The sequence below is a fragment of the Triturus cristatus genome, chromosome 9 (genome assembly GCF_964204655.1).
Source record: "Triturus cristatus chromosome 9, aTriCri1.1, whole genome shotgun sequence".
Classification (NCBI taxonomy): Eukaryota; Metazoa; Chordata; class Amphibia; order Caudata; family Salamandridae; genus Triturus; species Triturus cristatus.
The window spans coordinates 140748172-140774319 of record NC_140592.1 but is presented as its reverse complement, the minus strand read 5'-3'; the positions used below and the strand labels follow the sequence as shown (position 1 = coordinate 140774319).

Below are 26148 nucleotides of genomic sequence, written 5' to 3'. Positions count from 1 at the left end.
TGACTGGAAGACAACCGCTCCAGCGAGCTGGCGAAAGGCCAAGGAAGCCACATCCATAGAAGCATCAATTTCTGATGCAGATCTTTCTCCCTCAAGAAGAATCTTTCTTGCTTCTAGTCTTATCGTCCGGAAGGAGGTCCATGTAAGGAGTGATATTGAACCACATCTGGCGGTCGTATCTTCCCAATATCGCTAAAGCGTTAGCCACACGTACCGTAGCACCCGACGTGGTTGTAAATATCTTGCCAATGTTATCGAGGCACCTTCCCTCCTTGTCAGGTGGTGCAGTAACAGGCGCTTAAGGATTTCTTGATCTCCTTTAGGCAGCCTGTGAGATAACGGAATCTGGCTTAGGATGCCCTACCAGACAAGCTACAGCATCATCAGGAGCTCAATATTTTGTCAATCCTGGGCAAGACCGGGAGAACCATAGCGGGTGTCTTCATTACCTTCACACCTTCCTCCCATATGTGATCTATAACGGGTATCACTCGCACAGCCTTTCTGGATAGATTCTTAAAATAAGAAAACAGTCAGACTGCTTGACTGTCATTGACAATTGAAAACGAGAAGTCGCTCTTTCTATTAGTGCGTAGAAGCCGCCAATGTCTTCCGGCGGAGAATATGCAGTTTGAGGAGATGGAGAAGCAGGTGGTGAAATAACAGTCCTCCCATTTATCACCTATTTGCCCATCTTTCGGACGTTGACCCTCCTCAAACTCCCCGTCATCAGAAGTGTCATGTGGCAAAACAGTATCCCTCACAGGAGAAGCCCAAGGAGAAGGCTCAGACCTACGTGGAGAAGCAAGTGATAAAGGTGCAGGTGGTGGCGGCAGAGGTGGAGGAGCAGTTGTTGAAGGAAAACAAGTACCTGTCTTGCAGGTCTTGAACCAAAGCCACAGGAAGGTGGACCATGGGCTCACTAACAAGCTCCATGTATTGCATTTTTGCATGTGGAGAGATGTTCCTGCGAATAGTAACTTTCCTAGTCATCCTCATCATCACCGTGATACTTAACATGAAGCTGAGAGGGTCTGTGAGCAGGACCAAACATTACATCAGCATCAGATTCCTCCAAAAATGTTGAAGATGTTAAAAGGTGAGACCACTGCAGGATTGTGGAAAAAAACACCTCGTCGACAGGGTCGTCAACGAGAATGTCGTAGACAGATAAACAGGAGTTAATTGCAACGTTAATGCATGCTTACGGCCAGGCGTGGGATACAATGTTGGCAGCTTTGTCGACAGCAGTGTCTGTGTCGTCGACCAGGACATGATAGGTGCAGATGAAGACAGTCGTCACTATTGTCGACGAAGCAAAAGTGGTCCTCATTGACGAGTTTGTGGTTGTCGACAGAACCATCGCCATCGACGAGGATGCAGACAAGTTCATCATCGCAGTCCGAGTCCTCGTCGGCGGTGTAGAGGCCTTTGTCGTCGCTGGAAGCGTAGTCGGTGGGACAGTCAGTCCTCGACAGCATAGTCGAATCGGACACAGCTGTCGTCGATGAGGACATGATAGGTGCAGATGAAGACAGTCGTCACTAATGTCGACGATGCGGAAGCGGTTGTCATCGATGAGTTCATGGTCGACATGGATGCCATCAAGGTAGTCGTCGCCATCCGAGACCTCGTCGGCAGTGTAGAAGTGTTCGTCGTAGCTGGAAGCGTCGTCAGCGGGGCAGTTATCGACAGCGTAGTCGTATCAGTTTTTGACGACAAGGTAGGTGAAATGCATTCAGATGGTGATTTTTGCGCCGACGTGGACCCAGATGATAACTCCGTCAACGATATAAGCTTTCTAGAGACTAATCTTCATGGATGGTTCTGAAGATTGTTTTTCATGTTTATAGGTAAGAGGGCTTTTCTCCTCAGTAGAAAATTAATGCTTTCCTTTTAGTGGGGTTCATGCATCTTCCTGATCAGAGTTTAGAAGACCTTTTCTTGGAAACTTCAGGAGATCTTTCTCTCCTTTTAGATGTTTCCTGAGAAGCCTGTGAGGTAGAGCTCTACTCGTCCTCAGAGACGACATCAGATTTATTTTTTAGTCTCTGAAGCCAAATCAACAACCGACACACTGTCCTTAAGGGTTTTGGTTGAAAAGTCATACAAATCTTGCAGTCTTTTACCTTATGTTGAGGGTAGAGGCAGTAGATACGGTTCTTATGGGAATCCGCAGCATGCAGCCTTTTCTTACTGCATGTTGTACATTACCTGAAGAGACCTTTCTTTGAAGAATCCAACATTTTGAGTAGAAATCTGGAAAATTGAAGATGAAACTGAGCAGAGCTCAAGGAGACTCCCTTTCCCACGGCATGCGGTAGAAAATCTATCGGAGGAACCTAGCCTCTCTTCTGAGTGTTCGACAGGGTGCCTAATTGGCTACTACTTAAGATTGGTTCTTTTTACAAAAAGAAATGGATATGCTATTGCAGTGAATGATCATTGCATTGTAGCCTATGATAGTTTTATCACTGCTGTCATAAGTATACTGTGGGACTCCCACTACGACGACCGGGATGATTCAAGCATGTGAATCTATGAAAGATTCAATACTGGAGAAACAGGTACTCAAAGTGTGGAATGTAACCTCTGCCATAACCTGGCTGGCTTGTATAAAGAGTCTTGTTGCCTTATGAGACTCTAAAAACAAAAAGGGATCATTAAAGTAATAAATAGGAAATAAAAACATTGGCACAGAAGGGAACTGGCTTGTGTGTGGATGTGCTCCTTGTGAAACAGCAAAGCACAGTCACTTAAACTGTGAAGTGTGCTGACCCCCAGCTGTTGTGCGCAGAAGCAAAATGTGAATGGCACAGACAAATGGCTGAAGACAGTTGGCCACTCCTTTAAATAAATATATTGTACATATACATATATATTTTATTTTTATCAGAAGGTCTTGGCTAACATCATACCTAACAAACAGTGGCATAGCCAATAGGTCTCGCTTTTGGGACCTTATAAGTATGTAGTTATGCAGCACAATATCCTTGGTGCAACAATATCAACCGTTGCATGGCTAAACACTTATAAGGTCCCAAAGGAGAGACCTATTGGCTATGCTAATGCTTCCGGTCAGAATGCATGCTCCCATTGTAAAGTATAGGAGTGCAACCAAAGTGTTCGGTCGCATCCTAATTAGTCGGTCGGGATCTCCGACCGGCTGTCGGTCGGTCCCTTGACCGAGACGATGTCGAGCGATTAAGCCCATGATGTATAGTCTGCATATAATTCAAGTGCACGTCAAATATATCACATTTGGGAGGAGCAGATTGCTTAGCCTCGATGAATATGGTTCTATGACAGCACCGGGCCACATCAATAATTTGGTGTACCGGATTTCCACACCAGTGAGTGTTTCTTCTCTCTTCACTTATTTTAAGTTTTCCCTAAACCCCTTCCGTCCCCCACTTTGTGCAGGGATTGCACGCTACTCTACTGTCCCATCCCTGTGCAAAGTCATTACACCCATGTGTCGCTTGGAAATTCAAGCACCGCCAATCAATAAAATTAATTAGTAGTGATTAATGAAGGCGGCGGGCCATTACTGTCACAAAAGGACAACAATGGCTGCAGTTTTTTTCTGGTGCACTGCAGGGTTTGGTGGTAAAATAGCAAGAAAAGGAGCTTTAAAAAAAAAAAGTCGATCCATATGGAAAGCTGAATCGCATGTTCAGGCAGAAAGTGGATTAACACTCACTTCACACCATTTAAATGGAATCTCTGGGTGCCACGGTGGGCCGTCCTCCGCGAAGCCTTTAAGGTTATATTGGGCAGCCCGCTTATCACCAAATTGCAACTCCGGAAGTTACGTAGAGCATACGCAGCTGTGTGAATACGTATATAGGCATTTTTCTTCACAAGATGTAAGAAAAAGTAGAAAGCATGCATGGAAGAATTGTTATCTCGACCTGTGTTAAGTTTTGTGCATTGTCAGTACATTTCTTTTTCTCAGTTAAGAACAAAAATGCCTCCATCTTGTCACATCACGTTAATACTATTCACGGGTGTGCATGGCTGGAGATAGAGTCTCACCTCACTAAGGTTTGAGTGCAACAGTTAATGTGGGACAGGTCACTTCCAACGGTTCTACGCTGCGAATGCTCCGGCCCCTGTGCTTTCTCTAGGGCGACGTGACCCTGACAACGGTTATGAAATCCTATGCAGTAGGATGCAAGGGTTTTATTCGATGAGTGGCCTTGTTGATGAGATAGAAGGGTGGTTGGGGGCTCTTCCCTCTTCCTGCCTACCGACAGTGCCAATGAATGTGACAATAGTTCACCACATTAAGACGTAGAGGCTTGGAACAGTGTAAACCGGTGTCACACCAAGGTCAGATCTGCATCACTGGGTGCCTGCTGCACCCTAAAGCTTCAGAGGATTAAAAAAGTGGCCACTTCACAAACACACACAGCTACACACACAGGCCGAAGACAAACGTCCATGCACAGGCATGACATTCTGTTGAATTTGTTCCATCTTCTTGAATCTTCTGTCCATCAGTGAGTAATGACTGGTGGTGACAGCTGTCACCAGGCCACTGGAATTATGTGGCTGCAGCGTTTGACATAAGTATGTATTTGTCACACTTGCAACATAATCCATCATTTGCTGCACAATTTTTCCAGAAAAGGACCTGGTGCTCCAAAGGTGGCCCACAGAGCAGGGCTCAATATTCCAGACATGGCTTCAAAGGTAGACTCACTACTCCAAATCTGATCTCGGTGACCACTAGGAGTGGACACACTTTCCTAGTTATCACAAGCAAGACAGGATTTGTAAAATCCACCTAAAGCACTAGGGGGCCGAAAAGAGGGCAGTGGGTTTACACACTTGTACAACGCTGTTAGTAAAACCTTATATTTCCCTAGGACTCGGAGACCCCCCGTCTGGACCACGGCTTCCAAAACCACAAAAAAAAAAAAAAAATCAATGACTAGACATTACTCCATACTGTGGGTATCGGGTCATATTTATTTACAACACATCAACACGGCAATGTTAAAGAATTGGTAATTATGACAACATAAAGAAAACATTTAAAGTGCATAAATTCAATACACCTCTCAAAGCAAAACAATCTGTGCAAAGTCAGTGTAAAGAGACCTGATGTGCATGGTCTGCCAGGACTGCACAGGGCCCTCTTGGAGAGTTGAGGAAAGCCCAAATCTCCCTGACTCTGGTAAACTGTTTAATTCACTGCTTCCGTTCTCTGCACCCATTTCCGTCAAATCATCGATTTTTCTTGCAGAAATGTAAGGTTGTGAACACTTTTGCATTTAGTCACTAGAAGCTGAAGAGCTAAAGCCAATTATTATCAAACACACGATGAGATTTAATAAATCATTTTTTTTATTTTTTTCAAACTAAAATGGAACTGCTATTTCAGGAAAATTTGATGGTTTCTAGCTGTCATTTAATTACTGAAACGGTGTGGCAAAAATGTAAAATGAAAAATATTGTTTGATTACTTTTGAAAAATGCATTAAATTGGGTTAGAAACAATCTAAAAAAATGAAAACAATTACATTTCTCATTCTGCTTCTGCCACGCATTAAAAAATGTGGTATTTTACAATACACGACATTTTAATAGACATTTGTTTTATAAATTATCGTGCCGTTTGCACGCGTGTTTAAGACTCGTTGTTCAGCATATATTCAAGCAGTTTCACTTGGCAATTGAATCAAACAACACGCCGAACAGTGTGCGCTACAAATGAAAACTCGGTGCTGCACCATCTTCCCTTTCTCGTGATACAGGCAGGCGGAGGCCTTGTGGTGTTGGTATCAGAGTACGGCCTGATGGAAGTGACATGCCCCATTTATAGATGCAACAGGTAAAGTCTGTAGGTTGAAATACCAAAAGTAAAGAAATAGATTTTTTTTTCCATTTCTTTACTTTTGGTATAATCGCGGCACCCGCGCTTTACTTTTAATGTTAAAAGTAAAGCGCGGGTGCCGCGATTATACCAAAAAGTAACCAAAACAAGCAGCACTGAAAGCGCTGATCGCTATTGTCAAAAAACAACTAGTGGGATGGGGGGGGGGGGGGGGGGGGGGGGGGGAAGAGAAAGGCAGCAAGGCGAACGCGCGCTGCTGAACGTGCTAGTCACAGTCGGGAATGGGCGTAGCAAAGGCGGGACATGCGCCCGGCTTTGCCCAATTGCGTATATTACTTTTATTTTTTAAAAACCCACTAAACCCAATGGCAGGCAGCGAAAGCCTGCTCACACGCACGAGCGTGTGAACAGCTTTCAGAACCCCAGACCAAAGGGTTCTCGCACCGCGCGAGCAGTGCCCCGCACTGCAACGCAGGCGCGAGCCCTAAAAGGCCATTAGAGGCTGGATTTATGACTAATATTGTACCATGGGTTCCTGGGATGAACTGCAACAAAGCTTATTAGAACAAAGATGGATTCACATGCAAATCTCTTGACATATGCTAGGGGAAAAAAGTCATCGGCATTTTCGTTGTTCTTTTTCTGTTCTTATGGGTGAGTTTATTTGGGTGTTCTTGTTTTCCCTGATCGATACGTATATCTTGAATGTCGGCTAACTTCATTAATGCTATACAACAGTAGATATAGTAATTGAACATTTAGTAATTACTAGCATATGTGTTAATGAAGTATTCACTGCAAAACAACACAGCCCCTTTCAGTCTCACTCAGAGGCCAATGTTCTCAGGTTAGCAAAGACATAGCATTGGTAAAGTATAACATTTTCCAACAAACAGAAGTTAAAACAACACTTTTAGGGAGCGAATGAACTTCACAAAGTTAAAGACATACGCTTTTATAAAGGGGCAACTGGAAAAATGCAGCAACAATGCAACTAGAAATAGTTTTTGGAGGTCGTATCTACCCCTGTTTTTCTTTCAGAAACCATACTATTATTCCTAATTAAATACTTACAGCATTAAATGCACATTCTCTATATGCTAAATATTTAACATACCAAAAAACACCACCATGACTGAATATACAATACATGAAGTGATGTCTGAGAGCAGTGTAGAAATTATGTACCTCAACGCTTGTTTGACACCTAAATTCTCAGACGCTTGCCTCTCTCTCTCTCATCTTCCGCGTTGCAGTTTCAATGAATACTGCTTGCGACAGGCATCTTATAAATACTGCAATCATTTCTGTAGTACTGCACATTGCCCATTCCAATAACACCATTGAGCAGCTGGTGAAGAAAGATCTTTCCCATTCCTTAAGTCCAAAGCACCTAAATGCCATTTTCTCAGCATTAACATACATCAAAGCACTGAATTCTGAGCATCAGTCTCACAAAAATCTGTAAACATCCAATTTTTGCCACCCATTCAGAAATGCTGATCAAATCTCTGGTGCAGAATAGAACACAAAAACAACCATGCAAACTCCCAAAACCTATCATCACAGCGATATTGATGGCCTTACAAGAACACAAGACTATATGGCAAGATTTCCAATTCTCCCAGAAAGCTTCTTGATTTTAGATAGTACACAAAGTGCTTGTGGGGGCAAAAGAGTGCGCTCCAATTTTTTTCTCCAGAGGAAAAATACTTTCCCTATAGCTAAAACAAAGCTAGAAGGCATACCATTCTCCTTCCAACTCTGAAATGGGCATTATTTCAGTCCTTGCCTAAAAGTAAATCTGACATTTTCTAGTGATGGAAAGCCTGGGAGAAGCTGGTGCATCATCAAAACAAATAGATTTGTGGACTTTTGCAAACGGGCAATGCTAATTATGCCTTGAACTACCCATCCCCCAAACCTTTGCATGGAATTTGTAAATATCCAGCCATTTGCATTTATTGACACACACAAGCTACTTTATCAATTACGACTTTCTTTGGTCTTAACTCTTAAGCTATATTTACTTCACTGTGATGAGTTTTATTGTGTGATCCCCAAGCCTCCCACTAAGTCAATGTTGCCGAGCTCTATCAACAGACCAGACTCCAAGTAGTCTTCAGCTCTACCTTAGCTCTCACAATGATCGTCTCCTTCATTCTTTGCCATCCACTAAGTTTCCCAGGCTCATCTTTGAGTAGATGTTGCTGAGTATTAAAGTGTAATTCTAGAAATCTCTATCTTTGGTCTCACAGTAGGATAACCTTGCATCAATATGCAAGCGTAGTGCAGGATCCTTTACTTTCCGAGGGTGCACTTTGTGTAGGTGTCGCCAGTCTCCACCCCAATCTTTGACCTCAAGCTAGGATTGTTCCGCTACAATACATTTCATTTGGTATGTGTTCTCTGCAAAACGTAAGCCTCTTTGTGTATATGTGGCTGAGCTTTGGGTTCTGTTGTTCTCACAGCAGGACTTCTTCCATTACACTAGGTAGCATATTCATTGTAACCTGAATGGCTGTTGCATTTTCAATAGCCTTGAGCTTCTTGGTAAGCTGAGCAATGATGCAGACGGTGTGTGTTGCCATAGACTAGATTGCTGGTGAGTGATGGCTCTATGGGTATTGAACATTTTTCTGAGGATTTTAGAGTGTAGATCAAAGGAGGAGGCGATTGTGCCAATTTGGCTGGTCATTAAGAGTTAGTTGTCACTCGCTATACCTAGGTTCCTAGCTTGAGTGGATGGAATGGTTACTGGTGCGAGTTAGACTGTCCACCAGGCTGAGGTTCATGTGAGGTATCTTTTCCCAATAGTACCACCTCAGCCTTGTCTAAGTTGAGCTTCAGAAAGCTTGTCTTCGGACATTGTGAACTTAGTCCTGGTGGTGGGAGTGCAGTCGGAAAGGGCTGATCCATTGAGTGTCACCGGCACACAGATTGATTCTAATTTAGTGTGCTCGGATGATGTTTGTGAGAGGTGCCAAGATGCTTGGCGACTCTGCAGATCAGGGTTGTGGCAGCAGAGGTGTAGTGCCAGGATGACCGACTGGGTGGGTCTGGTGACAAAAGGAGTTGATCCACTGAAGCGAGTCTGCATATGCAAGCTTCTTGGAGGTGTTAAATGAGGATGGGGTGGGACAGAGTGTTGAATGTGGCAGAGATGTCAAGCAGGATGAGTGGAACAATGTCTCCTCTGCCTGATCAGGTGGATGTCGGTGGTGGGGGTGAGGGAGGTCTCTGTGTTGTTGTTTGGCAGGAGGTGGGCGGACGAGGTGGTCAGCTAGTCATTTGTTGGCAAGTTTTTCCAGGACTATAGTTGAGTAGGGAAGTAAGGAGATTGGTCATTAGTTTCCTGCAGTCTTCTGCTTGACTGAGGGCTTTTTTAGAAGCCGTAAAATTGGTAGCGTGCTTCCAGGCATCTTGGAAGGTGGCTGCCGTGAGAGAGTAGTTGAATGCAGTGTAGGTGGGGTCAAATTCTTTGGTGAAAATGATGTGTGGGCAGGGATCTGATGGGGATCCTGAGTGAATGGAATACATGTTTAACACGCTTTCTGCTGTGATTATAGTGGGCCAGCAGGTCATTTTGGTTTCCGGGGTGCTCGACTTTTAGTGTTGGAATAGGGAGAGTGTGGATGGAACTGGTTGGGAAGCAAAGTTGTGGTAGATGTGTATTTTGTGGCTGAATTAGAGCAAGGGTTGGGTGCGAAGCTGAAGGTGGGAGAAGTTAAGTTCTTCACTATGGCAAAACTTTCTTTGGTATTGTCGAGACGGCTCCAATTATTTGGTTAGTGCTAATGGTTTGGTGGATCGGAGTTGCTGAAGGGTAAATTGCAGGTGCTTTGTCATTTTCGACCCTGGGTGTATCCTCATCGGCAGTAGAGTTGCTTGAAATGGTGTTTGGGGAATTTCAGTTCTTCGGTGTACAAGCTCACATGTGGCCTGATCTTAGGAGTGGTAATTGTCTTGAACGGGGCCAGGGAGTGTGCAGGAGGTGATCCAGGCGTTGAGGTCAAGGATAGATTATTAAAGGTCATCATGGTGCGGCACGCAGGGGATTTGCAGCTGTGAGGTACATGTTTATTCAGGGATCCAGTTGCACTGGGTGGCTTGGGGGGATGGGACGGCGTTTACACAATTGTGGGGGATAAATAGGGCTAACTGGATGAGGGCGTTGTGGGTCCAGGTGTGGAGGTGGGCTTGTCCACCATGATGTTGACAAAGTAGTTGAATATAGGGTTGAGATGTCCGGCGTTGTGGGGGGAAGGGGCAGGGCAGGTGGGCGGGGGAGTGGACCTGCAATCATTGAGAGAGTCATACTGTGTTAAGGTCCTGCAGGAAGTTGCTGGGGGGTTCAGGTCTGTGTGGTCTTCCTGTTGGAAATTGAGATAGAGTAGAATCATCACCAACACTCATAACAACAAAATACTCTTTTCCTTCATCAAGGAAGTTGCCAAACCCTGCAGCGAACATCAGACGTCACACCCTCCCAAGACCTCTGCAACAGACTCAGCATCTTTTTCCACCTCAAGATTAAGATGATCTAGGACAACTTCGATAATCAAGACCTCCGCACTGCTCCAGCTCCTTGTCCTAGCGACACCACCCAACAGACCCTGCTTAATTGTACCCCACTCACGACAGAAGGCACCTTAAAGACCATGAAGAGCATCCACTCCGGGGCATCCTCAGACTCCTTCCCACCCGACATCATCTGCAGAGCCGCCACGGCCATCGCACTAGAACTACGTAAGACGATCAACTGCTCCCTCGAGACTGCCACATTCCCCGACAACTGGAAACACGCCGAAGTCAATCCCCTCCTGAAGAAACCCTCCGCAGACCCAACAGACCTCAAAAACTCCCTGCTTTCATTCAGAGCCAAAGTCATTAAAAAGGGCATCAACACCCAGCTAGCAAACTTAATAGAAGCTAACAACGTCCTGGACATTTCCCAACCCGGATTCCACAGCACCAAGACCGCCCTACTCGCCGCCTCTGATGACGTAAGTCGAACAGTGCCAAACAGTAGCCCTAATCCTCCTGGACCTCTTGGCTGCCTTCAACACCGTCTCCCATTGCATACTAGCCACCAGACTCCAAGATGCCAGCATCCACGGAAAGGCCCTCCACTGGATATGCTAATTTCTCATCGGCAGAACTCAGCGAGTGAGACTCCTGCCCTACCTCTCAGAATCAAGAGAGAGCAACTGTGGAGTGCCCCAAGGATCCTCCCTCAGCCCCACCTTCTTCAACGTCTACATGGCCCCCTCACAACCATCGTTAGAAACCACGGGCTCAACATAGTCTCCTGCACCGACGACACCAATCTTATCCTCTACCTCATCTAAGAACCCAACATCACCAAACAACTTCCAAGAAGGGATGAAAGCCGTCGCCACCTGGATGAAGAAAAGCTGACCGAAACTCAATTCAGAGACAACAGAAGTCCTCATCCTTGGCTCCACCCCCGCCGCATGGGACGCCTCCTGGTAGTCCCCAACCTCGGAAACCCCCTGCACCCAACCCCGACGGACCACGCACAAAACCTCGGCATCATACTAGACTCATCGCTCACAATGAACTGCCAGATCAACACCGTGTCCTCGGCCTGCTTCAACACCCTCTGCATACTCCAAATGACGTGCAGATAGATCCCATCCGAATCCAGAAAAACTTTCCCAGATGATCTCATTAGTAGCAGATTGGACTACGGCAACGCTCTCTGCACCGGAATCAACAAGAAACTACTTTGTAAATTTCAGACTGTTCAGAACACAGCAGCCAGACTGATCCTAGACATCCAAGGTCGCAGCCACATCACCCACTGCCGCTCGTCACACTTTTACTTACTGACAACTGGTGGAGCTGGATTTTGTCCTGTTGCCTTGTCCAGCCTGAGGGGACGCCGCGCTGACCAAGGAGGGCACGCCACGGAGGCTGTTGAATCCGGGACTGCGAGTCCCAGGGTGCTGGGGGATTAACTTTGCCGGCACACCTGGTTCTCTTCCCGGCCACGCCCCCATTGCTGCTATTACCTCTCGCGGCCCCCGCTTCGCGGGAGCCGCTCGTCACACTTTTACTTACTGACAACTGGTGGAGCTGGATTTTGTCCTGTTGCCTTGTCCAGCCTGAGGGGACGCCGCGCTGACCAAGGAGGGCACGCCACGGAGGCTGTTGAATCCGGGACTGCGAGTCCCAGGGTGCTAGGGGATTAACTTTGCCGGCACACCTGGTTCTCTTCCCGGCCACGCCCCCTTTTCGGACCCTTCCTTTTGTCTAGGGGCTCCGCCCATACGCGCCAGCGGAACGCGCCACGGACGCAGACCGGGGCGAAGAACAGGCAAAGAGCGGGCCGTTCGAGGACGGTCGGGATCGGTCTCGGTCAGCCCCCCTGCCATTTCGCCCTCCCGTGCCTCACGATACCTGCTCTTGGCAGCTCTGAGAAAATGGCCTTGAGGGAGACACGGAGTAAGACCCTGATGGCCGCTGGAAAGCCCCAATGTACTCTGGACAGTTATTTCGCCAAAGCTGGTTCTTTACTAATATAGGACATCACTACACTCGAACGACGTATCTCTCAAGAGATTGAATGGGTAAGATCATCGCTGGGCCCCCTAGTCTCTGCAAGGACTCCGACTCAGAGACTTGATGGCAGTCAATCAATGGCGGGGGGAGAGGGTCAAATTGAATTGCTTGAAACAGCTAGATCATCTTATCCCACTATAGCAGGCACCTCCAACATTGATTGCTCTATACCATCTCAGATAGATTTTAGCATATTACCCCTCCCCTCATCAAAGCCGCCTCATTCTAATCCTAGCCCCAGCACTATTGTACATGGTAGGGAGGAAAATAGCTTAGGGGCTGAGCTGATAGACCCTAATAGGGCAGGAGTGAGAGAAGGAGCTATCCCTAAGAACAGTAAGAAGCCCCAGACGTCTCGGGGGAAAAAATGTAAAAACACCAAATTCTTTCCTCAACCACAGAGCCAGAAACCTGAGTTAATGAATAAACGTCGAACCCCATTACAATCTAAGGGGCCCAAACTAACTAATGCATTACCCTATAAACCTGACAACACTGGATTAACTTCTGGGGAGGAGGATATTACACTACTGGATATTCGTAATATGATGAGGCTGCTGCTTAAACCACTGGAAGCACGCCTGGGGAAAATAGAAACCACCCTAAATTGCATTGTAAAATAATTGGCAGGTATATCACTTCCCTGTCCAAAAGATGCCTTAGCCCCAGCTACTGATTCGAGCGGTGCGACAAACAAAACAGCCCTTCTAGCTACAAATTTGAATTCCCCTACTATCCCCCTAATACCCCACGTTTCTCCTCCCCAATTGACATTACCAGCTACAGTTCAGACTCTAAACAGAAGTCCAAAAGAGAACCCGTCTGTACCTGGCTCCAAGGGCTCGTTCAACAGCATTACTGGGAAACAAATGACTATAAACTTACCACCTGAGGCCAGCCCATTTACAGTAATCTTGGCAGGTGTCCCTGCCCTAAAAGAGTCAACGCAAGAGCCAGTTGAATCGCTTAAAAATAAGGTTATCAATTGGCTCACAATCAATAGACCTCTTCCCGATGGTATACGCAGCCAGGTCCTGATGGTAAGAAGAGCTTCATGGCTAGGCGGCAAAAAGAAATCTATCCTGGGAGACTGTGTCTTGGTCAACTTTAGGGACCCTAGGACAGTCTCCCACATAATTAACTGGCCCTATCGTGACAGGGGTACTACAATCCAAGCCCTACCACTATCTTTCTTTTACCCATCTGTCTTACAAAAGCAGGGAGAGGGAGATTGGGAACTTGTACGTGGTCACGGCTGCAGGTGGAGCCAAGAGAGTATGGGTACTCATCACATGAGTGACCTACCACACCTTGATTACTTCCCCACGCAGAATAGATTTGGAAGTTTATCCTGGGAGGACTGACTGCTCTGGAAAAGCAGTAAAGAGGAATCCGCCCTACCCCACCACACAAAGGAGTCTAACACTATGAAGGTTGAGACCAAGAACCTGATAGCCAACTACCCTGTGCACCTTGCTATCCCGCCTTGCGAGGCGGCGCCTTCTGCATCTCCTATTCTTAATACGAGCACATCCCCATTGCACGAGCGGTGCTGTACCCCAGCTGCAGAAAAATCCATTGGCAGCACTAACTCCACCGTTTTAAAATTGCTATCATGGAATGTGGAAGGCCTCGGTAACAAGTTGCATTCTCCAGAGTGGAATGCACTTGTTAGGAGCAAAGACATCTGTATGTTCCAGGAAACCTGGGCCTGTGACGAGGTGACGTATTTAGGATATGCGTCATTTTCCATGCAGGCGAAATGGGGAGGGAAAGGACGTCCTTCGGGCGGACTTGCTACATGGTTAGCAGCAGACTTGGGATGTAGTGCTGTTTTACATCCACTCTCCACGGAGGATATTCTTGTGGTTTTATTGGAATGGCCAAATTTTAATAGGCTCATGTTGGTTAACGTTTATTCTCGCCCAGTACCTAATGGGCTTGAATCACGAACTATAGATGATCTCGCCTCCATTTTATGCGAAATTCCCGCTGATACTCCCTACTTAATAGGGGGTGACTTCAACTGTCACTACGAGCCCCTCTATGGCCCATTAGATGGACTAACCGACGAGGAGGATGTGCTTTGGTCTATACCTCCCTTGGAGGCTCCCGGCCCCAGAGCATGGACACCTCTAGCGGTCCAAATTACATCCCTAACCTTAAAATTTGGTTTGCGGGCCTGCAATGGCCGGAAAAAATCAGACATCCCTCCAAAATACACATTTAGCCGGGGTGGAAGGCAATCAAAATTGGACTATATTCTTGTCCCCTTAGCAGCCTGGTCTTCCATCAAAGACTTTAGGGTCCTGCCAGGTGTGGATAGTGACCATCACGCTCTGGAAGCAGAATATATCCTTTCCGATAGTGAGGCCGTGAGGTCTCAGACCTCGCCCCCTCGGAAGGGTTTAACATTAGCAAACAATAGACGCAGAGTGAGATGGGAAAGATTACTTTCGAATCCAGAAACTCTTCCCAGTCTCTACGCCCGGGCAATTCCCATATTGGAAAAAGCACTGATGATAACTGATCGAGATGTTTGCCCTGATAACTGGATGGAGTGGGGAACACTACACACAGACCTAACTTTGGCTCTTTCTGATATCCTCTTTACTACACTGCAAGGACCTTCCAAACGTTCACTTAGCCCCACCTGGTATAATTGTGCATGCCGGAAGGCTAAATCGGATCTTCTGGTGGCAATCAAAGAGGGCCTAGGGACTGAGGTTATTAGGGCCAGGCGCTCAGCCTATAAACGTATGATTGGCAATGCACAAAAGGAATGGGAGTACAATAAGTGGGAGAAACTTAAAACCACACTAGCATGTGCAGACTCCCGTCTATTCTGGCGCCTTGTAAACACAGGGGAAGAAACACAACCTGATGCAATTGAGCCTAACATTTCGGCCTCTGCATGGCGAAACCATTTTAAATCTTTATATAGCACATCTGCCCTACCAAAGCTAATAAATTTTAACAATATTGACGAAACTAAAGGGCACCCCTTTACCCTGAATGAAGTATATGAGGCGATAGACAGTCTAGCCCCCGGCAAGGCACCCGGCCTAGATGGCCTGCCTGGTGATCTTTTTAAACACGAGCCAGTAGTCTGGGCTCCATACCTGTTGTGCCTATTTAATTCTATTTTGGGGGGCATGGAGGTCCCAAAAACTTGGTTGGGAGCAGAGATCGTCCCAATATTTAAAAAGGGATCACCTCTGCTCCCATCCAATTATAGACCAATAAGCTTAATAGATGTCCCACAAAAGCTGTTTGGGAGATTGCTATTGAATCGTCTCCAAGTATGGATTGCAGAGAGGGACATACTGAGCCCATATCAGGCTGGGTTCAGAGAAGGTGTCTCTACAATAGACCAGATTCTCCGATTCAATAACTTACATTGGAAGACTGTGACTCTGGGTAGAGGAACGCTGTACACGGTCTTTGTTGACCTGCGGGCAGCATTCGACTTGGTGCCCCGTGCCAAACTATGGGCAGTACTCAAGGATCTAGATGTCCCGGGTGACATCCTATCCATGCTGATGAGGCTCCATTGGGGCAATTATGCCAAAGTGAGGTGTGGTAGAGGAGGCGCTCTTACAGAGGGTTTTCCGGTGGATTCTGGGGTAAGACAGGGCTGCGTGCTGGCACCAACCCTGTTCTGCCTCTTCGTGAACGGTGTCATAGATTTCCTGACAGGGTTGAGTAATATTGATGCCCCGGTGTTGAATGGCAGGAGGGTACCCGCAATTTTGTTTGCAGATGATACCCTCCTGCTTTCAAAATCTCCGATGGGCCTTCAGAGAATTTTGGACGGTTTCATGAACTTTTGTGAGCTTCGTGGTTTGGAAGTGAACGCGACGAAAACTAAGTTCATGACCTTTAACCCGTCCACCTCAACCCGTCCAAACCCGATGATAGGACATGAAAGACTAGACCGGGTTTCCACATTTGAATACCTAGGTGTCACTTTGAACCAAACTTTGACTTGGGACACCCACATTACGAGAGTAAACTTGAAACTCGCCCAACTCACAGGTGGCATACATAGGATGATATCTAGGACCTCCTACAAGCCACTTGGCCCACCACTCCACATCTACAAAACCCAGGCTAGAGGTGCAGTCACCTACGGGGGTGAGATATGGGGTCATGCCGCGTGCTGTAAGTTGCAGATAACTGAAAACAACTTTATCAGGCAACTTACTGCTCTACCATCAAGCACCCCGCTACTCCCGTTGAGACTGGACCTCGGCCTAAGACCAATTACTGAAGAACTGGGACTTAAGCCTTTGACATATTGGCGTAGAATATGGAGTTCGGTGGAGCTATCTAGCTACAGAGCAGAATTAGAAGAAATTCTGGGCCTACCAAATGTGTTGCAAATACCCTGGTTTAAGTATATTAAGATCACTCTAGAAAGGATGGGGAAATCGGAGCTGTGGCAAGACCCGCGGAGTGCTTGTCCCAGGATCTCTCGTAGATCGCTGGTGGAGGCATACCGAGAGTACAAGCTACAGGCTGCAATTGAATCCCTATCCCAAGATTCGTTATCAAGGCACTTCCTTGCTATCAAGGATCTTTATCAGCTAGAATTGGTCCTTGATGATGTCAGCCCACCACTAACTCGAAAATTGTATTTGCAGTGGCGTTATGGAACACTCCCTGTGAGGGCTTACACGGAGCACTGGCATAAAGCGGCGACCACTCCAAATTGCCAAGTATGCCCTCTCAAGCGAGAAGACGATCTACAACATTCCACGTAAATATTGGCTTGCCCCACTTCTTAGGAACCTAGGCTTTAGGGAACACCGTTCTGCATTTAGAGTTTTAAAATCTGATTTGTCTGCCCCCATTGTATGCGCAGTAGCCAAATTTTTAACTGCAGCATGGTTTATTCGTAATCGTTTAATGTCTAGTGAGTTACCCTCTAGAAATGTTTTAAGATTTGCACACGATTTCACCATTGTTTATGTTTTATTGTCTAATTGATATTGTATTTTACTTCTGTATCTTTTATGGTCCTCAGAGACCGAAATAAAGATTCGATGATGATGACATCACCCAAAACCTCAGCGATCTCCACTGGCTCCCAATCGAAAGAAGAAGAATCTTAAAACTCCTCATCCACGCATGCAGGGCCCTCCACAACACCGGAACATACCTGAACAACGCCTCTTTCCGTACACCCAAAAGACCCCTCCGATCAGCTGACCTCTCCCTGGCCACAGCTCAAAACATCTACAAGACCAGAACAGGAGGCAAATCCTTCTACTACCTCGTGGCCAAGGCCTACAATGACCTTCCTCTCTACTTCCGGCAAGCTCCCACACTGCCCCAGTTCAGGAAGGACCTCAAGACCTGGCTCTTCGGATGACCTCAGCACTCACCGAAGCTTCTCCCCCACCTTGAGACCCTTGTGGGTGAGTAGCTGCGCTTTACCAACCCAGATTGATTGAAGGTGCTGGAGTCGAGCGCCAGCAAGGCGATTAAGTCAGTGGTTTCCAGGAGGTCAGTCCCTTCCAATTGTCAGTCTGAACCCGCAGGTTACTGGTGAAATGGCATGCTGACACTAATATTTGTCACCACAGAGTAAGGGTTAAGAGGGCTCCATGAAGCCATGCAGAATATTTTGATTTAAAAGCACTCTCTTCCCAGATTAACTGGTCTGAAAATACTCTTTGCAAGAAAGTCTAGGTCATCAGATAGGGTAGACCTTCTAGAAAGATTGACCACATGTCCCTGTCACATGCTCCACAATGGGTTGCAATCCCTGAGAGAAACCATCAGATGCCTTATCCCTTTCTCACTGAGCTAAGGAATTCTAGAACTCCTTTGCCAGAGGGCTAGCTATTGTTATGAGCCTTAAGAACAGATGCACTGCAAAGTGCCTACTTCAGATCTTCACAAGCCAATTGACAATCCTCAATTTAGAGAATCTTCATGGGATGGGTCCTGCAGATTATCTTCTATATGATCTTCTCCTAGAATTCCGTTCTATCCTAAGTGCCCTAGGTAAAATAAACATTATACTGGATGCTGTGCCGCTCAGTATTGAAGAGTAAATTGCATCTGCACAATGACAGCTCTAAAGTTCTGGAACAAAATAAGACTGCATTTTGCTATCACTGATACTGTCAGACTGCGGTGTCAGGAGGTGAACTAAATCCTCCCCTCACCAAACTTCCAATAGATGCCTGAAAACATGCATCATGATATATATGGAACAGAAACAAAACTGCTTTTGTTATAGAAAAAGAAATGTCAGCCCATACGAACTGTGTGTACTTGCGCAGCCACGGAGGAACGAGTGGGTGGCAGATAGTCAAAAAATCATCCTATTTCTCAGGGATAAGTTAGAAGACACGCCGGTCATAATTTACTCAATTCTTCAAACACTACATTAAATTTAGCAGTCCCATGTTGCGCAAAAGGTAAAAAAAAAAAGTGCAGTGACGCATTTCCGGACAGCTGCCTGCTGATACATTGGGTTAGACCGGGGAATTGGGGCACAGAAACAATCCATAAATATAACAAGAGGAGAAAACCAAAGAGAAACCCGGCACTCAGCGCTTTTCAGAACTTTTTTTTTCAAATAAAACCCATTCAACACAAAAAGAAACGACAGAGGGCGTTGCCACCCGATACATTGATACACTCTGAGCCTTTCAGAGACTACAAGAGAAGAATCCACAGAGTCTTAAATGTAGCACATTTTTCTGTCAATACAGTCATTACCAAGAATGTACAGCTTCTTGTTACATCTTGTGGAGATACTCAGAATTTCCACTTTGCACCCTGATAATGTTTTCTGACACACTCTAAATTGTCCACCTTGTTTCAAAGGGCGTATTTATTACAGTTGCAACAGTTTAAAGTAAACACTGCCTTTCCAATATGTCCGTCATACTCGCAAGTCGCTAAATCCAGATGTGGCAGTTTCCCCATCGCATGTTGTTGAGAATGAACGCGTACTAGTGTGCTGTTTAATTAAGTTAGAGAACACTGTATTCTCTACAACCCATCAATACTCCCCATAACTCGACTTTATTGGGAGGGCCGGTCCGTTCCTAGAACGGACTATGGAAGTGGAAAACCTGGTTCAAGTCCCAGTTTTAGTTCAATATCACGTGATTGTGGCGAATCACGTAACATTCCTGTGCCTAACAAAACCAGTTGGCTTTTTAAGTGAGCGATGTGGCGTAACATATAGAGCTGCCGACTTTGGAACTGGGTTAGAGTCTCGGTGCCAGCTCTACAAAAAATATGCTGATGGTAACAAATGAATGTAAACTCCTACAAATAAAATTAAACAATGGTTGAATTACCTTCTGAGCGAACAAACAGCGTGGAAGCAAAAAAAACAAGCAGGAGGGAGAAGTGCACAAAACAGGTGCTCTGAGAACACTTTTGATGAGCAGGGACAAAGAAATGCAAATGCTGTGTTTGCTAACATAAGCTATCAGCACCAAAACAAGATAAGAACGTTATTGACAGGCGGGAGACATAAAAGCGCAGCTTAAAGCCACAAAAGAAGAAAAGTCCATTGTGCTCAGGGATGTACGTTGTCCTGGCTCAAAAGCAAAAAGTCAATCAAAAAAAAAAAAAGAGTGACCACAAAGTATCCTAAATAAAGTGAAGAGTAAGAGCACAAGTAACAGGGGCATTCCTAATGGGAGGTTACAAAAGTCTAAAAGGAGGGCCTACTAACCATATTCACAAACGAAAAGCAGGCATGTACAAAAGGACTGTAAGAAGAACCAATGAAAAAGATGGGGGCGGAGGGGTGCTTGAAGCCCATATTGTAGATACAGCACATCTCAAAGAGACTGTGCGTATGCGCTGCCTAGGCAAGACCTAAAAAGGACTGACGAATCTGGGATCAGGATACCTTAGGGGTCAGTTTGACCTCCTGTAGCACAGCCATCATTCTGAAACATTCAGTACAGGTTTCACTGGTCTCCACAAGGTGGCTCTGGCATTTTAAATATAATATCAACACTTTAAAAGTGATAGAGGCCTTTAGGCAAGGATAATTTTATATTCTCCTTACAAAGGCTTCACCCTTTTACCTCGTCTAGAAAGCCTTTCACAGTTTACTTTTTTAAATTATTTTATTGGCCATCATGTGTATTACCTGGAGATCTGCACCTTGATCTTCAACTTCCACTTTTGAAAAGTGCTCTGCTTTGTTTGTTTTTATATACCCTAAATAAACATTGAATGTGAGCATTAGGGTTCTACCCTTGAAAGAAATATTGCAGACATGCAAAATCAATGCAGAGAATGTACCAGCGCAGTATGCCTAAAACAGACTATACCCACACTATTCACTTCATGAATATGTTTATACTTTTACTTGCTGTGTGGTCCTAGTGCTGCTTGTAAATATGTGACCAAACTTTCATTTATACAAGACATAGGTTGTTTCTCCTTATAAAGATCAGATCAGTGACAGTATGCAAAGTCTCTAGAAATTCTTTGAACTGATCCTGTATTCACAAAAAACACTGGCAAGCAAATAGACTTCAAAACTCTGAAGATTAGGTGATTGTATGGAAAATAAAAACACAGCTGAACATGATGCAACTACCAAGAAACACATTCACTCGAGTGCACTAGGACTGCTGACTGAAATATATTGGATTAGAAGAGTCTTACACAAGAGCCAATTCCGCAGTCATTATATTTTCTGCATTATGGGGTTGACACCTTATCGATCATCTGCAGCATAAGCTGCAGTTTTTAACAAACCAAAAACATTTTTGTTTCTAACTCAAATGTATCAAAACTTACTGAAAATGACAACATGTGTTGCTGCGCAGTTGATAGCCCAACTATACATAAGGTTGACTGGTCACCTTTTAGTTATTTATGGATATGTCGGTGTTAAATTGGTACCAAGAAGGTGAAATCTTTGCTCACACAGTGTTAACGTAATTGAAAATAGCTAAATAATGAAGTAACACCATCACAAAATGTGCCGCTTTACAACGCATAGTTTGCCTTTTCTTGCAGCATTATATGTGGTCAACATTGCCACTTAATTTTATACTCCCCTGCCAAATAATTCTAGCGGCTCTGCTCACAGTAAATCTTTGAAAAAATGTGGCACTGGCACAAAATATTGTGAAATTTGTAACATATACACAAAGGTTGATACATTTACCAATGCAAATATATCTAAATCTTGATTAAAATAGGTAGCCTTACCGATTTTAGTAAATTTCTTGTGTTGGATAAGAGATCAAGAAAACCATATCAAGCAGGGATTTCGCAACGCAGTGCTTTGGTCATGAATACTGATCATTCATCTGTGGGGAAAAAAAAGAATCCTTCAGTTGTAGATGGTCACCTTCAGGCTCATAGCGTATCTATTGCTTCAACTACATCTATGCTTTACTTAGACAATCACCCCAGGCAAGAGGGTGCCAAATTGCTCTTAAAAATACAAAGCATCTATTTGGCAAAGGAAGCAACAGAAAACTCCTTCCACAAGTCCTGTGAATTGGATTGATTCTAGGAGAAAGATCAGTTGGAAAGAAAGGGAGAGGCACTCAACTGATTCATCAGCTACATGGTAAATGGATTCAAAACATCACCCTAAGAGTAGATTGATATTTATTTATAGCATACCATCTAGATTTGTGGCTTTATTGTCAAGGAAGTTCGAAGGATAAGCAAAGGAGAAGGCGATTGGTAGATAACACTCAGTATCAGAACATGGGCTTAGAGGTCAAGCCTGAAGGCATTAACAATAATGTTCCATTATTGGCTCAATCCAAGTACAAGTGGACTTAGGGACAGGAATCTTTTTTTTTTTTTATATTCTTTGTGTTGAAATTTTTTATTGAGTTTTATAGAACAAATACATCAGAGCATAAACAACAAGAAATAAAAAGAAAATAAATCCAGGTTGAGAGAAACAATGCAGAAGGATACTGATGAATAAATATTAATATGTATTTACATAAATAAATACTAATTGAAGTAATAATTAGGTCAAGGCATAGAATGATACATAATAAAGAAATAACCTATAAGGAGAAGAAAAGGGAAGAAACCTAGACAATAAAAGTGCAGAAAATATGAATAGATAGAACGAAGAAAAAGTAATTAGATAAAGACAGAAGAACGCCACAACGGATAAAGCAGAGGATAAAGAAGGCAAAGAAAAGGGATAAACAAAGGACAAGAGAAAGTAAGAGGTGATTAATGTGCTTGGGTAAAAGTAGAAGCAGGGGAATTAGCAGCATTTGATTTAAGAAATTGAGACCAAATTCGGAGAAAGGTGTCAGCTTGGTCCTGAAGGTTATAGATTGTGCGTTCATGTGAGGCAGTCTGAATCATCGCTACCAACCAATCTTCCTGAGAGGGAGGTAAAGATGATTTCTAATGACGCAGGATACATATTTTAGCAGTAGCAAGTGAGGTATGAAAAAGGCGGAGTTGTGGTTTCGAGAGCTTTGGGGAGTGACATAAGTCATGCAGGAGAATGTTAGTTGGTGTGAGTGGCAATTTTAGGGGCATGGTGGAATTTAAAGTAGCACCAATGTAAGCCCAATAAGATTGGATACTAGGACATTCACAAATGATATGAGTAATATCACAACCTGAATTGGTACATCTCCAGCCGTTAGAATGGGAGAGAAGACCAGCTTTGTGTAATTTGACTGGAGACCAATGCCAATCGTGTAGTATTTTGAAAAGACAAAATTTGAGCCTTGATTCACGGGCTCCCTTGTTCAAATTCTCTAGAATCGAATCCCATTCAGTATCGGAAAAGGAAATTGAGAGGCGAGATTGCCATTTACGCTGAAGATCGTGTGAAAGAAATTTAGAGAAAAGATGAGACGAAAAAATGTTGTATATACCAGAAGTAACACCTTTAAATTTCCCCCAAATGTGCAAATAGGATAAAATAGGGGAGTCTTGCAGTAGCCACGGCGATGACCCCATATGGGTCTTCAGACATTGCTGGAGCTGAAGGTATTTAGAAGAATGATGTAGGGGAAGATCGAATTCTACCCTAAGCTGAGAGAATGACTTAAAATCCCCATCATGCAGAAGTTGATCCGGATAAAGGATACCTGCAGCACGCCATTCAGGCCAGGATAACATACGACCATTGATACGAATGCCCGAATTATTCCAAAGGGGAGCCTTGATATGAATTCTTGGATTTGAGCCTAACAACCTATGACTTCTCTGCCAGGATTTATGCATGGCAGATAATATCGGATTTTTCGGGTCGAGACGACTGGTGCCACTACCATACAAAGGAGTAAGATTCGATTCCGAGGATAGAAGATGTCGTTCTATTTGGACCCATTGTGGCAAGTCTTTGATACCGGGTAAAAAATATGAGAGTTGGGAAATATGTAACGCCAAAGAGTAGTGTTCAATGGATGGAAGGCCAATTCCGCCAGATAACTGATGGGCCTTCAACTTAGTTATAGCAAGGCGAGGCTTAGCAGTACCCCAAATGAAGGTTTTAATCTGGGCGTCTACTGACCGGAGTAAGGATAAGGGAATCTGTAGGGGAAGCATGCCCAGAATGTATATAAATCTCGGAAGAGTAACCATTTTAACAGCCTGAGTCCTGCCCCAAAGAGAAAGACCCAAAGCCTTCCATTTATCAAAATCCCATTGCATTTGGGAGATAAGAGGAGACAAATTATCTGTAACCATATCTTGTAGCCCTTTATTAACTAGGACACCCAAGTATTTGAGGCGTGAGGGCTGCCAGTGAAAAGGAAATCCAAAAATGGCTGCTTTTGTGGTACCGTTAGAAATAGGTAAAGCCTCACTTTTGTCCCAATTAATCTTATAACCTGAAAAGGAAGAGAAATCATTAATAATTTGAAGAAGAGAAGGGATCGACCGAGGAAGACGAGTAAGAGTGAGTAAGATGTCATCAGCATACAGGTATATTTTGGAATGTCCAATGGGGAGGGGAATACCAGAAACCTCATCAGATTGACGGATGGTAGCAGCCAAAGGCTCCATAGCAAAAATTAACAGAAGGGGGGATAATGGACAACCTTGGCGTGTCCCTCTCTTAATTGTAAAGGTATCAGACAGAAACCCACCACAATTCACTTGAGCAGAAGGATGATTGTAAAGTAAGCGTACTTTATCAATAAATTTTGTACCTAAGCCAAATTTATCCATGACCGTGAAGAGATAATTCCATTCGATGCGATCAAACGCTTTTTCTGCGTCAAGTGAGAGGGCTAACGCATCATCTGTAAGATGTTGAGCCGACCACAGTGCATGGGCCAGAGAACGCAAATGGTTACGGGAAGAGCGTCCCGGTACAAAGCCTACTTGGGAATGGTGTATCAAAGAAGGCAAGACTTTACGCAAACGAGATGCAAGGATACTTGCCAGGATTTTAATATCAGAGTTCAACAAAGAAATGGGACGATAACTGCTGCAAAGCTGGGGATCTTTACCTGGCTTCGGTAGCACAACAATAATAGCTTTGTTAGAAAGGGGGCCTAATGAAGATGCCTTATCCGCCTCCTGGAATGCGGCATGTAGAGTGTCAATAATATTGTGACCTGCCCACCGATAAAATTCAGGAGGAAATCCATCCTCTCCAGGGGCCTTGTGGTAGGGCAGGGCAGCGACCGCACTGGAAACCTCATCCCTAGTTATTTCACCCTCAAGAATGGCTTTGCCATCCGCTGAGAGAGACGGGAGATGCACCTTTGCAAGAAATGCCGCCATCTTGTCCGAATCCATTCGATTATCAGAAGTATAAAGGGATTCGTAAAAGGAGGCGAACTCATTAACAATGTCTTGAGGTTTTGTGCACAAGTGTCCTTGCGCAGATCTGATGGCCGGAAGGGCCATAGATGCCTCCCTTTGACGCAACTGCGCGGCTAGTAACCTTCCCGCCTTTTCCCCTTGCTCGTAATGTCGACCCTTCATTTTCTGTAAAGCGTATTCTGCTTTAGATGTAAAAAGACTGTTTAAGGCCATTCGGGCTTGTTCAAGCAATTTACGATTTTGTAAGGACGGAGAAGTGATGTATAGGCGAGAATAGGTTTGTATGTCATGTTCGAGCTCAACTTGTCTCCTTGCATTTTGCTTATTAGCGATTGCTGCATCACGCATTAATTGTCCCCTTAAAGTAGCCTTAGCTGCAGCCCAAAGAGTCCTGCTGGAGGTCACGGACCCCTGATTAGTAGAAAGATAAGTTTGAAGGTGTGATTGCAGTTGGGATTTACCAACAGGAGTCCTGTGGCGCTGAATATTCATTCGCCAGGGCTTACGTCCAGGACTAGAAAGTCCCAGCTCAAGGGAAAGGAGAACCAAAGAGTGGTCAGACAATGCCGCTTCCAGAATGCAGGAATCCGTGACCAACTTAACAGCGTTATGTGAGATGAGGAAGTAGTCAAGACGAGAAAACGTACCATGAGTCGATGAAAAGAAAGTATATTCCTTATCCGTTGGATGGCTGAAACGCCAATGGTCAACCAACCCGATATCTGAGATGATGTCACCTAGCAAAGCTCTATCTGACGCATTGCCCCTATCTAATGGGCCAGTTTTATCTAGAATGGAATCTTGCGTCACATTCCAGTCTCCACCAATCAAATATTGCGATGCATTAATTTCGAGCAACAAGCGGGATAATTGAAGAAAGAATGCTTTTTTGGTACCCGTAGGGGCATATACAGACCCTACACAAATGTGAGACTCAC

The 26148-nt window shown here is 44.8% G+C and overlaps 1 protein-coding gene across 2 annotated transcripts in view; it reads right to left on the bottom strand.

Moving 5' to 3' along the window:
• PTPDC1 (protein tyrosine phosphatase domain containing 1) overlaps positions 1-26148 on the bottom strand; it is a 350874-nt gene that overhangs the window by 313225 nt on the left and 11501 nt on the right. The window contains exons 3-4 of one of the 2 annotated variants that reach the window (XM_085624576.1): positions 21647-21747; positions 20571-20641 (exon numbers count right to left, since the gene is read on the bottom strand). The gene's annotated coding sequence lies outside the window, so the exon portion shown is untranslated. The remainder of the gene's footprint in view (positions 1-20570; positions 20642-21646; positions 21748-26148) is intronic. The other variant, XM_085624575.1, reaches the window with a different exon arrangement.